The 13,265-nt window shown below is 33.8% G+C and overlaps 1 long non-coding RNA gene across 1 annotated transcript; it reads left to right on the top strand.

The window, feature by feature from the left end:
- Window positions 1-2,408: 2,408 nt before the first annotated feature.
- Window positions 2,409-4,763, top strand: LOC146741480 (uncharacterized). Its single transcript, XR_014929764.1, has 2 exons — window positions 2,409-2,637; window positions 4,522-4,763. It is a non-coding gene; the product is annotated as an uncharacterized LOC146741480 (long non-coding RNA).
- Window positions 4,764-13,265: the final 8,502 nt, after the last annotated feature.

The following is a 13,265-nucleotide window of genomic DNA, read 5'->3' as shown; positions in this document are numbered from 1 at the left end:
TGCAAAGTTGGCAGAACAATTCGCAATTGTTACCTGTGATATCATATTAACAAGTGCCATAGTTAAACATTCTAAAAAGTGAATTAAATAGTTCGTAAATTGCAGTTAAATTACCGTAGTGTTACTAAAAGTATTTAGAGGTCATAGGTCAATTATTGAAGGTACTTGTGCAACTGATGTCGATTTTAAAACATTCAAAAAAATGAAATAGCCACCAATTCTGCTTAATTTCAAATAATCCATGCAGATATGTGGTCAGGTGACCGACTATGTATTAAGTAAAGCACAATCGAGCGTGGTTAGTACTTGCATAGGAGACTCCCTTAGTAAACGAGCTGTTGTTTTTTTATTTCGTCACACATATGGAAAAGATATAAGGCAACGTTCCTGCATTCATTCTTATTGTGATGTCAATCATTTATAGTGACAAATCGTGGAATTTTTGTAACTTTTTTCAATTAATGGAAGGTTTTTAAATTCCTTCTAATTTTCTAGAAAAGTTGTTGATGTTGTCGACACGTAGTGGGATTTAAGCTGTCAACACACCGTACAAAGTTGTTCAAAGTGATTGGAAAGTCCTGCAAAGTTATTGCAAATTTGTAGGTGTATTTGTATATATGTCCTAAGTTGTTGGCATACAGCAACGCGCACTTGCAAAGTCGAAATATTTAATAAAAGCCATTTGAAAGCAGCCTCTATATGTTAACATGAGCCGATTGTAAAATGTTTGAAAACAGCGTGCAAAGTAGGAAAAAAACAAAGGAAATGTTGGCGGAGTAGCTTGTGTATTTAACCTAAGTCATTGTAATGACAGCCCCGCAGTTAAATTTCGAAAATATTGAGTAAATGTTCCGAGAATGCCTAATATATCAGCAGATTATCACAACAGCCAACCGAAAATAGACCAGAAACAGCTAACAAAGTGTGAAAAGCGATTGCAAAGTTGGCAGTACAATTCGCAATTGTTACCTATGATATCATATTAACAAGTGCCATAGTTAAACGTTCGAAAATGTGAATAAATAGTTCGTAAATTGCAGTTAAATTACCGTAGTGTTACTAAAAGTATTTAGAGGTCATAGGTCAATTATTGAAGGTACTTGTGCAACTGATGTCGATTTTAAAACATTCAAAAACATGAAATAGCCACCAATTCTGCTTATTTTCAAATAATCCATGCAGATATGTGGTCAGGTGACCGACCTATGTGTGAAGTAAAGCACAATCGAGCGTGGTTAGTACTTGTAAACGAGCTGTTGATTTTTTTATTTCGTCACGCATATGGAAAAGATATAAGGCAACGTTCCTGCATTCATTCTTATTGTGATGTCAATCATTTATAGTGACAAATCGTGGAATTTTTGTAACTTTTTCAATTAATGGAAGGTTTTCAAAATCCTTCTAATTTTCGAGAAAAGTTTTTGATGTTGTCGAAACGTAGTGGGATTTAAGCTGTCAACACACCGTACAAAGTTGTTCAAAGTGATTGGAAAGTCCTGCAAAGTTATTGCAAATTTGTAGGTGTATTTGTATATATGTCCTAAGTTGTTGGCATACAGCAACGCGCACTTGTAAAGTCGAAATATTTAATAAAAGCCATTTGAAAGCAGCCTCTATATGTTAACATGAGCCGATTGTAAAATGTTTGAAAACAGCGTTCAAAGTAGGAAAAAAAACAAAGGAAATGTTGGCGGAGTAGCTTGTGTATTTAACCTAAGTCATTGTAATGACAGCCCCGCAGTTAAATTTCGAAAATATTGAGTAAATGTTCCGAGAATGCCTAATATATCAGCAGATTATCACAACAGCCAACCGAAAATAGACCAGAAACAGCTAACAAAGTTGTGAAAAGCCATTGCAAAGTTGGCAGTACAATTCGCAATTGTTACCTATGATATCATATTAACAAGTGTCATAGTTAAACGTTCGAAAATGTGAATAAATAGTTCGTAAATTGCAGTTAAATTACCGTAAACAGCGTCCGGATTACTTTCGGAAATTCCGTCGCGTTTCGGAAAGTTTTAATTTTCAAAACTTTTGAATATTTATTTGTGCTTTTAGGTTAGTGAGAAGGTTATAATAATTCTTCATTTCAATTTAACACTGTTTTTACACCCCTCAGACCCCTTTAAAAAGTCACTTCTGGCCATTATAATGGCCACTATTTTCTTAATGGCCAGAGTATTGACCAGAATTTTTTAAGTGGCCAAAATATTTACCAGTGTTTTTAAAATGGTGGTTTTAATGACCCATGTTTTTTATACTGGTCAGAATAATTACAATTGCTTTTTAAATGATGGAGTTGATGAACATTTTTTTTATGGGCAGTAATATGGTCATTTTATTACATACATAAAATGACCAGTATTTTTGTTCATGTCTCTAAATATAATGGCCCAAAAAACAGCCTGCTACCTCGTGTGAGCTCAATATACAAGTGGGAATTTATTTTTTCAAGTTTCACTGGCGCTTCCAAGTACACTTAAATGAAATTTCGCGAATATTGCCTCGATCCCCAGTGAAATTTCGTAGTAACGCTGATGCCAGTGACTGCTGGAGGACTGCATAACCTGCGGAGTATTTAGATCATGGTGTTGAATCATAGGACGATTGCAGTACTGCAACTGGCACATCAAGGTATGAATTTGTAATTATTTTACCATTTTACAATGACTTCAATACAATATTAGATACTTTTGTTGTTGTTTATGTAGCAGGATAGTCTTTTGGGGCTTTCGTTTTTGTTCAGTCATGGCACACAATGTAAGTAATGCTTCATTATTATTCATAATTGTCAAACAACAAGCTCAAGTAGGTGTTAATGAGGATTAGCTCCTATGTTTGTTAATACAAGAAAAGTATAAACAAAGGTTATTTCCAACTCCTGAAATCTGCAAAAAAACATCAACGTAAATTTGTTTCCATTCATGGCAATGTTTTCAAATTATTTTAATAAAATAATTTAACTGACTGCAAAATGTTTGTTTTTTTAAATTTTCGAAAACTATGTATATTGTTTTGTTTTTTTCTCTTCAGACAATACCAGCAATAGTGTACTGTACACTGGGAAATCTAATTTAGTAATCATGTATTAACTATACATGTATATATTATGCCCATAACATCAAATACCATACAGAATCCCTTTTTCCTGTAAACTAGTATAGATGATATATGCCTACAGTGTGCAACAGTTCATTTTTCTTTGTGCACAAAAGAAAAAAGTAAAACTCATACTCAAAATAACTTTTAATTTAGCATGGATTTAAACTAAATTTCAATTGAATCTAATATTCTTTGCTCATCTTTGAGCCTAATTTGATTTGAATGAGTTGTAGAGATTAATGTATTAGCTTAGATTTTTTTGTTTTTGTTTTTTTATTATCTATTTTCTGTTTTGTAACCTTTTATTCCTTTTTAAACTTTTGTAACCATTGCCAATCCCTTCGGGGAATGTGTAAGTGTTAATAAAAAAGAAACTTATTCGTAGCATTCACATAGAGCTCTTTAGCAAAGGCTAAGAGGTCCAATACGTTACCCTGTGCTAAAAAATGTGCATGAATACAGGCTAAGAAATACTAGGTACAGAGTAAATCTGGTCAGTCCAAAGTCTTAGCACAGGCAAAACAAAACATGCATGAACGCTTAGCTCGACTAAAAAAACCATTGTATTTAATGTTCATTTAGGAGATTTACTACTATATTCATAACTTTTTATTTTGGTGTGCCATTTCCTGCATGACAATCAACGCTAACACATATAGAGAGATTGACTCAAGAAAAAATGTACCGATGATGAGACTCTGTGCTACTTCCTGTTATTCTGCAATTTGCACTTTCTGAATTTGCTTTGGTATTGTTTTATAACTGTAGAACTAACCTTCCTAGTTCCTCTAACTGAGCAATCATAAGTAAAATTTCTTAAGATTTTGCCTATTCTTAATAAGTTTGGGCGTTTCTTACCCCGTGCTAACCATCGTTTCCTTCTGTGCATGAACTCAAACATATGAGATTAGCTTAATCTTAGCCCGTACTTTGTGTAGCATGAACACTACTATTGAAGATACAGGGGCAAATGGGCGAGACTTAAACAAAATATAATGAAGGTGTAATATGCAGTCAGTAAATGTCCTGGGCATTTCTAGGTCAGCCAAATTGATCATGGGTACTCTGGCTCAACTTGGACAAAAAATATTTAGTCTATACATGTATAACATTACTTAAATCATAGACCTTAGAGAACAGGGACATGCTACTGTGGCTACCCCTTTCATGTAACCTTAGTTATAATCCTCTACCCAAATTAACACCTTGGAGAAACTGATAATAAATCTATGTCAACACCACTGTTACATCTTTTTCTATTTCATAAGCCAAACATGGCTGCCAAGGTGTAGCTACACAAAATGAGACAATTTTGTGGTTGGAATATAATCAGAAAAATTAAATTTGATCAAAACTTGAATAGCCAAGTCCATTCTATTGATGCGAGTGAAACTAAAAATTAACAATTTTTTGCAGATAATGACAATTTAAAAAAAGGAAATACTATATAAATGGAACGTAAGAAGTTGAAGAACCAGAATTTATGGACGTTAAGGGGAAAAAAAGTTTAACCAGTATTGATGGATGCAATGGTTTAGCATTTGCATGTTTATCAGTTTTACATTTGCACACAGATTTTGAAAGTTCCAAGTGTGTAGAGTTACTGTACATTCCTTTTTTTATGTTTTCCCTCAAATAAAAGTGACATAATCTTTCAACTGGTATTTCATGATTTTCAGCTATCTTATATAGTTCTTCTTGCTGACCCTTTTGTACACACCCACACTCACTCCACAATCTTTCATCTTCTTAATAATAATTAACAGGAAAATATTATTGAAAAAATCCTGAAGAGATCAAAAACATGGACAAATTTGACACGCCTACATCTTTGAGAAAAAATATTTTACACTAGAAAAAGAATAGCACAAAAACAAAGAGGAGAAAAAACATTTTGCACAGCCCCTTTCTTAAGCTAATCGCCTCTCAAGAAAACTTGATGAATATCTGTAGGAGTATGACATTGCAAACCTAAAATATTATTATCCACTAAAACAGTCTGTATGGCTGTGCACTACATCATGATTTTTCAAAAACAAAACAAAACATGGCATACTTTTAATATTGCTTACATATTCTTGTTTTGTCTAATGTTTTCATTAATTATCCAATTTCTGTACTTTATGTGTTTGTACACTGAGCTGAATAATTAAGATGATGTTTTGAAGCACAGTGATAGAGGGACTGTGTTCGAGGCAATGTTTTAACCCCCCTCCCCCATATGAATTTTTTACTTTGCAAAGCTGTACCTCCCAGATCTTTAGTTGTTTATGCATAGATGGTCTTTGGTTATAAATTATTTACTTTCCAGTCATTTTTGAAGTGTAAACCTTTGTCATACTTTCTACTGTGTTGACTTCCTGTCACTATGCTTTTGTTTCCCTTTGGTTAGCTAAACCATGGCTAAACATATGAACGCTTGTTGAAAATCACACTTGGAAGTAAGAGTTTCTAATGGAATAGCAAGCAATCTAATCTATTCCTGAAGCTGTTAAATTATATATAGTGTTACCTGGAAATGTAAAAATAAACTTCTAGAAATGTGTTATTCAGTTCAAAAAATAAACTGGCTGCATGCAGAATCTCAGAGAAACAATTGCATGTACATGCAGGAATGGACAGAAGTTTGGGCCTAGACATTCCAGTCGCATTTTTAAAATGATTTTAAATAATGTACGTATTCTTAACAAACTGTTACATGAGAAGGGGCAGAGCATGAAATAATATTTTAATTTTGGAAACTATGCAAAGATGTGTGTTCAGTAATTCAATACCTTTGATGAGCCATTATTAAATTAGCACACTAAGGGTTAGATATGAATTGATTCCTAGTAAGATTGGTGCATTCTTAATTCAAAAAAACTTAAAAAGTTTTAATACTACTAAATTATACATATGTTTGATATAATTTATTGTAAAACATTAATGTTGTTGTGAAAATAGTTTCATACAAAACGGTGAAAATTTGCCAAAATCCTTATATGTGTTGCCACAGTCCCTCAACACCGGTGTTGAGGGACTGTGGTGTTGCCAGTGATATGCTAGTTTGCATTGTTATTTAAATGTACTCATCAGGGAGGTAATCCATTACAAAACATCACTAATCCACAGTAGTCTGGTTTCAGGCTACACCAAGTCACAGTCCTTAGAGGGACTTTGACCAAGTACAGGCTAAGATATAAGTGAATCCCAAATGTTTGCATATCAGCTATACGCAATTGTGTTCACTCACAGGAGGGCCCAACAGTTATGGCACAGGCCACAGTGTTGAGGGTCTGTGCACTGGCTAACACCCAAACTTGTTTCCCAAGGGAGGCAGCAATTATGAACAAACAATTAAACAGCAATGGTACAGTGCCATAACTACACTGTTAACCAAAATAAACCAACCACAAATTATCGAAACAACCACCATATATTTTTCTCCCTTAATATTTTTTTTTCATTCCTTTTCCATGTTTTATTGAATTATAATGCTTATTTTTTTTATTAATATCATCACCAGTTTTTTCAATTGTTTTTTTTAAAACCATTGTGGTGCTTCCGATACTAGTTTGCTGATAGTTGTTAGAAGGGAATTTTTGTGATGTTGATTGGTACATTTAAAAGCAATATCACATGTGCAATTTACGTTACACCCCAAAACGGCATGCGTGCGCATACGAAACACCATATCTTCGACTTCTGGGGAAATCGTCTACTAGTATTCCACCAGTCATTAATTACTCCGTACACGCTTCCACACTGATTGGGTCGCTGTAGTAGAGCATACAACAATGCCAATTTGGTTCGCTGTCTACGACATGTACTAATTTAACTCTGCATTCTGTAACGCCGTTATATACTGTTCCTGTGCATCCAAATAAGTCGGTCGGTCTGTCTTCGCTCGTGTTCCAGTGCACTTCGCTTCATAAATTAGAATGAAACATGTCAGCAGCAGAAATTTTGCGTTCGTAAACAGCGCCCCTTAGCCCGTGCTAAGGACTGGCCCTCCCAATGCGTGGATGCAATTGGGTCCAGTCAAAATGCAAACATCAGCTAAAATCTTAGCCAGTACTTCATGTAGCATGAACACTATTATTGTCCAGCATTATAATACGGTGAACAAACAAACATGCCATTCACTGCTAAGTCAGCTAGCTACACATATGGAGCTCTATGCTAGACCCCCCCATATATGGTGAGCTAGGAAGGTACCCCATTGACTGTTTTATCAAGAAACAACAACTTAAATATTTCAACCGGGTAACAAACTCTGACAACACATTACTAAGAGAAGCCTACTTAGTAAATAAGAATGTAAAAAGTAAATGGTTTACAAGTGTAGAAACCCTCATGCAAGATATAGATGTTGTCACCATTGTAAACTCAAATGAAAAAATAATTAAGAAAAATTTAGACTTTATTCATAAAAAAACAAACAAATCATTTAAGAACCAATGTATCTTAGACATGCATAATGATAATAGAAAACAAACCTTGGCTAAAAACAAACTAAGAACATACAGACTTTTCAAACAAGATTTAAAAATTGAAAATTACCTAATTAATATGCAGAACCATGGTCTTAGAAGGTTAATTGCAAAATTCAGGACAAGCAACCATGACCTTAAAATTGAGAAAGGCAGACATAATAATGTGCTGCTGGATAAAAGAACATGTGATATGTGCAGCCAAAATATAGTTGAGGATGAGCAACATTTTGTAATGAAATGTCCAGCTTACAGTCACCATAGGGACAAATTATTCCTGACTGCACAAAATAAAGTTCCAAATTTTGATAAAGAAAATAGTCAGAATAAATTCATTTTGATCATGGCAAACCATACTCTAGCACCAGCCTTAGCTGTCTTCTTAAAAAACAGCTATGGAACAAAACAGCAACAACTATCAGTGTATTAGGCTACATTTTGTGTTCATTTCATATTCTGTATTCATCATTGGCTGCAAATTGTCTTTATTGTTTTTGATTTGTTTTATTTTTTTAGAAAAGTTTTTAGTTTTTGTTTCACTTTTTAGATTGTAGTTTTTTTTTTAAATTTCTTTCTGTAAAACCCTTTTTATCCTTTCCTACGGATTTTATGCGTCTAATAAAAAAATAAAATAAAATAAAAAATATAACTTACTGAACCACCCAACACTGTTTCGTACACATGCAGTAGTTGTGGAATATTTTCACAGATAATTTTCATATCACATTAAACCATTCATAATAGAGAAAATATAAAAATAAAGCAGAGCATCATGGGTATTTTTTAGTTGACTGTGTCTAAGCCACTTTAAAATCACCTTCCAACGACCCTTCCACATAAACTTCTACAGTTTATAACACACATTATGAAAAGTTACTGGTTAAGTATTTCAATGTAAAATGTTATAGTTTGGGTGTATTTGAAGACTGAACTTTAGTTTTTTGTCATTATTAAAATGGGAATTTTGTTTATGTTTGAGCTCAACCCCACTCATAAAGACAGGCTCTTTTTTCGAATTAATAACTCGCTGTTTATGTGACTTTTTGGAGCAACTCCCTGTGACTTTTTGGAATAACCAGCTGTTTATGTGACTTTTTTTGGTGGAAAGTCAGTTGCTGAGTATTTTGGGGGTTGCACACTTTTCAAAGGTTCAGTAGTGAATGTCTTGCTTGTTTGTTCAAGGTATTAAAATGCTGGATATTGCCTTTATAAGAACAGGATGTAGTACAGAGTCTCATTGTCAGTCCATTTTTATCTCAAGAATGTCACAGAATGTGCTTGTATTGATTGTCAAGTTTAGTATAGTTATGAATAAGAATAGTTATGAATATAATAGTTAAATTTTCAAATGGACATCAAGTACAATGGTATTTAGGTGATTAGCATGGGCTCAATGTTTGCACACACTTCGTTAGCACCCGTGATAAGAGTCTAGGATGAATTTTGAAAACGGGTCATCTTCTATGTTCAATAACCTATTGCATTATACTATATATTATTAAGTCAACAGTATCAAGTGCATGATTTGTTGTGATTTTAAAAACAAATTAACCCAAAACGTCATATTTTTCAAGATATATAATTCCATATTTCAAATTTTTCAAAATCTTGTATTTTACGTTTACCTACAATTGTACTGGCTTAAAATTGAAGCAAACTGAAGCGAGTGAGGAAAAAGAGGAGAGCTGTCAATCCCCATGTGCCATTACCGGGTATATCTGTGACATGAAAAAAAAAATGACCATTTTATTCATGTAATGAAAAATAAAATGATCATTATAATACCCATTAAAAAAATAGATTGTCACCCACTCCATCATTAAATAAAAAATTACTATTATTCTGACCAGTGTTAAAAATAGTGGTCATTATAACTACCAGTTTGAAAATACTGGCCAATATTTTGACCATTAAAAAATTTCTGGTTGGTATTCTGGCCATTAAAAAAATAGTGGCCATTACAATGGCCAGAAGTGACTTTTCAAAGGGGTCTGAGGGGTGAAAAAAACAGAGTTAAAGTGAAATGAAAAATTATTATAACCTCCTCACTAACCTAAAAGTATGAATAAATATTCAAAAGTTGTGAAAATTAAATCTTTCCGAAACGCGACGGAATTTCCGAAAGTTATCCGGACGCTGTTCGTAGTGTTACTAAAAGTATTTAGAGGTCATAGGTTAATTATTGAAGGTACTTGTGCAACTGATATCGATTTTAAAACATTCAAAAACATGAAATAGCCACCAATTCTGCTTATTTTCAAATAATCCATGCAGATATGTGGTCAGGTGACCGACTATGTATGAAGTAAAGCACAATCGAGCGTGGTTAGTACTTGCATGGGAGACTCCCTTAGTAAACGAGCTGTTGATTTTTTTATTTCGTCACACATATGGAAAAGATATAAGGCAACGTTCCTGCATTCATTCTTATTGTGATGTCAATCATTTATAGTGACAAATCGTGGAATTTTTGTAACTTTTTTCAATTAATGGAAGGTTTTTAAATTCCTTCTAATTTTCTAGAAAAGTTGTTGATGTTGTCGACACGTAGTGGGATTTAAGCTGTCAACACACCGTACAAAGTTGTTCAAAGTGATTGGAAAGTCCTGCAAAGTTATTGAAAATTTGTAGGTGTATTTGTATATATGTCCTAAGTTGTTGGCATACAGCAACGCGCACTTGTAAAGTCGAAATATTTAATAAAAGCCATTTGAAAGCAGCCTCTATATGTTAACATGGGTCGATTGTAAAATGTTTGAAAACAGCGTGCAAAGTAGGAAAAAAACAAAGGAAATGTTGGCGGAGTAGCTTGTGTATTTAACCTAAGTCATTGTAATGACAGCCCCGCAGTTAAATTTCGAAAATATTGAGTAAATGTTCCGAGAATGCCTAATATATCAGCAGATTATCACAACAGCCAACCGAAAATAGACCAGAATCAGCTAACAAAGTTGTGAAAAGCGATTGCAAAGTTGGCAGTACAATTCGCAATTGTTACCTATGATATCATATTAACAAGTGCCATAGTTAAACGTTCGAAAATGTGAATAAATAGTTCGTAAATTGCAGTTAAATTACCGTAGTGTTACTAAAAGTATTTAGAGGTCATAGGTCAATTATTGAAGGTACTTGTGCAACTGATGTCGATTTTAAAACATTTAAAAACATGAAATAGCCACCAATTCTGCTTAATTTCAAATAATCCATGCAGATATGTGGTCAGGTGACCGACATATGTATGAAGTAAAGCACAATCGAGCGTGGTTAGTACTTGCATGGGAGACTCCCTTAGTAAACGAGCTGTTGTTTTTTTTATTTCGTCACACATATGGAAAAGATATAAGGCAACGTTCCTGCATTCATTCTTATTGTGATGTCAATCATTTATAGTGACAAATCGTGGAATTTGTGTAACTTTTTTCAATTAATGGAAGGTTTTCAAAACCCTTCTAATTTTCGAGAAAAGTTTTTGATGTTGTCGAAACGTAGTGGGATTTAAGCTGTCAACACACCGTACAAAGTTGTTCAAATTGATTGGAAATTCCAGCAAAGTTATTGAAAATTTGTAGGTGTATTTGTATATATGTCCTAAGTTGTTGGCATACTGCAACGCGCACTTGTAAAGTCGAAATATTTAATAAAAGCCATTTGAAAGCAGCCTCTATATGTTAACGTGGGCCGATTGTAAAATGTTTGAAAACAGCGTGCAAAGTAGGACAAAACAAAGGAAATGTTGGCGGAGTAGCTTGTGTATTTAACCTAAGTCATTGTAATGACAGCCCCGCAGTTAAATTTCGAAAATATTGAGTAAATGTTCCGAGAATGCCTAATATATCAGCAGATTATCACAACAGCCAACCGAAAATAGACCAGAAACAGCTAACAAAGTGTGAAAAGCGATTGCAAAGTTGGCAGTACAATTCGCAATTGTTACCTATGATATCATATTAACAAGTGCCATAGTTAAACGTTCGAAAATGTGAATAAATAGTTCGTAAATTGCAGTTAAATTACCGTAGTGTTACTAAAAGTATTCAGAGGTCATAGGTCAATTATTGAAGGTACTTGTGCAACCGATGTCGATTTTAAAACATTCAAAAACATGAAATAGCCATCAATTCTGCTTAATTTCAAATAATCCATGCAGATATGTGGTCAGGTGACCGACCTATGTATGAAGTAAAGCACAATCGAGCGTGGTTAGTACTTGCATGGGAGACTCCCTTAGTAAACGAGCTATTGATTTTTTTATTTCGTCACACATATGGAAAAGATATAAGGCAACGTTCCTGCATTCATTCTTATTGTGATGTCAATCATTTATAGTGACAAATCGTAGAATTTTTGTAACTTTTTTCAATTAATGGAAGGTTTTCAAAATCCTTCTAATTTTCTAGAAAAGTTGTTGATGTTGTCGACACGTAGTGGGATTTAAGCTGTCAACACACCGTACAAAGTTGTTCAAAGTGATTGGAAAGTCCTGCAAAGTTATTGCAAATTTGTAGGTGTATTTGTATATATGTCCTAAGTTGTTGGCATACATCAAAGCGCACTTGTAAAGTCGAATTATTTAATAAAAGCCATTTGAAAGCAGCCTCTATATGTTAACATGAGCCGATAGTAAAATGTTTGAAAACAGCGTGCAAAGTAGGAAAAAAAACAAAGGAAATGTTGGCGGAGTAGCTTGTGTATTTAACCTAAGTCATTGTAATAACAGCCCCGCAGTTAAATTTCGAAAATATTGAGTAAATGTTCCGAGAATGCCTAATATATCAGCAGATTATCACAACAGCCAACCGAAAATAGACCAGAAACAGCTAATAAAGTTGTGAAAAGCGATTGCAAAGTTGGCAGTACAATTCGCAATTGTTACCTATGATATCATATTAACAAGTGCCATAGTTAAACGTTCGAAAATGTGAATAAATAGTTCGTAAATTGCAGTTAAATTACCGTAGTGTTACTAAAAGTAGTTAGAGGTCATAGGTCAATGATAGAAGGTATATGTGCAACCGATATCGATTTTAAAATATTCAAAAACATAAAATAGCCACCAATTCTGCTTAATTTCTAATAATCCATGCAGATATGTGGTCAGGTGACCGACCTATGTATGAAGTAAAGCACAATCGAGCGTGGTTAGTACTTGCAGGGGAGACTCCCTTAGTAAACGAGCTGTTGATTTTTTTATTTCGTCACACATATGGAAAAGATATAAGGCAACGTTCCTGCATTCATTCTTATTGTGATGTCAATCATTTATAGTGACAAATCGTGGAATTTTTGTAACTTTTTTCAATTAATGGAAGGTTTTCAAAATCCTTCTAATTTTCTAGAAAAGTTTTTGATGTTGTCGACACGTAGTGGGATTTAAGCTGTCAACACACCGTACAAAGTTGTTCAAAGTGATTGGAAATTCCAGCAAAGTTATTGAAAATTTGTAGGTGTATTTGTATATATGTCCTAAGTTGTTGGCATACAGCAAAGCGCACTTGTAAAGTCGAATTATTTAATAAAAGCCATTTGAAAGCAGCCTCTATATGTTAACATGAGCCGATTATAAAATGTTTGAAAACAGCGTGCAAAGTAGGAAAACAAACAAAGGAAATGTTGGCGGAGTAGCTTGTGTATTTAACCTAAGTCATTGTAATGACAGTCCCGCAGTTAAATTTCGAAAATATTGAGTAA

The sequence above is a fragment of the Saccoglossus kowalevskii genome, chromosome 6 (assembly GCF_978046115.1).
Source record: "Saccoglossus kowalevskii chromosome 6, keSacKowa6.1, whole genome shotgun sequence".
Lineage (NCBI taxonomy): Eukaryota > Metazoa > Hemichordata > Enteropneusta > Harrimaniidae > Saccoglossus > Saccoglossus kowalevskii.
This window is presented reverse-complemented; position numbering and strand designations above follow the sequence as displayed.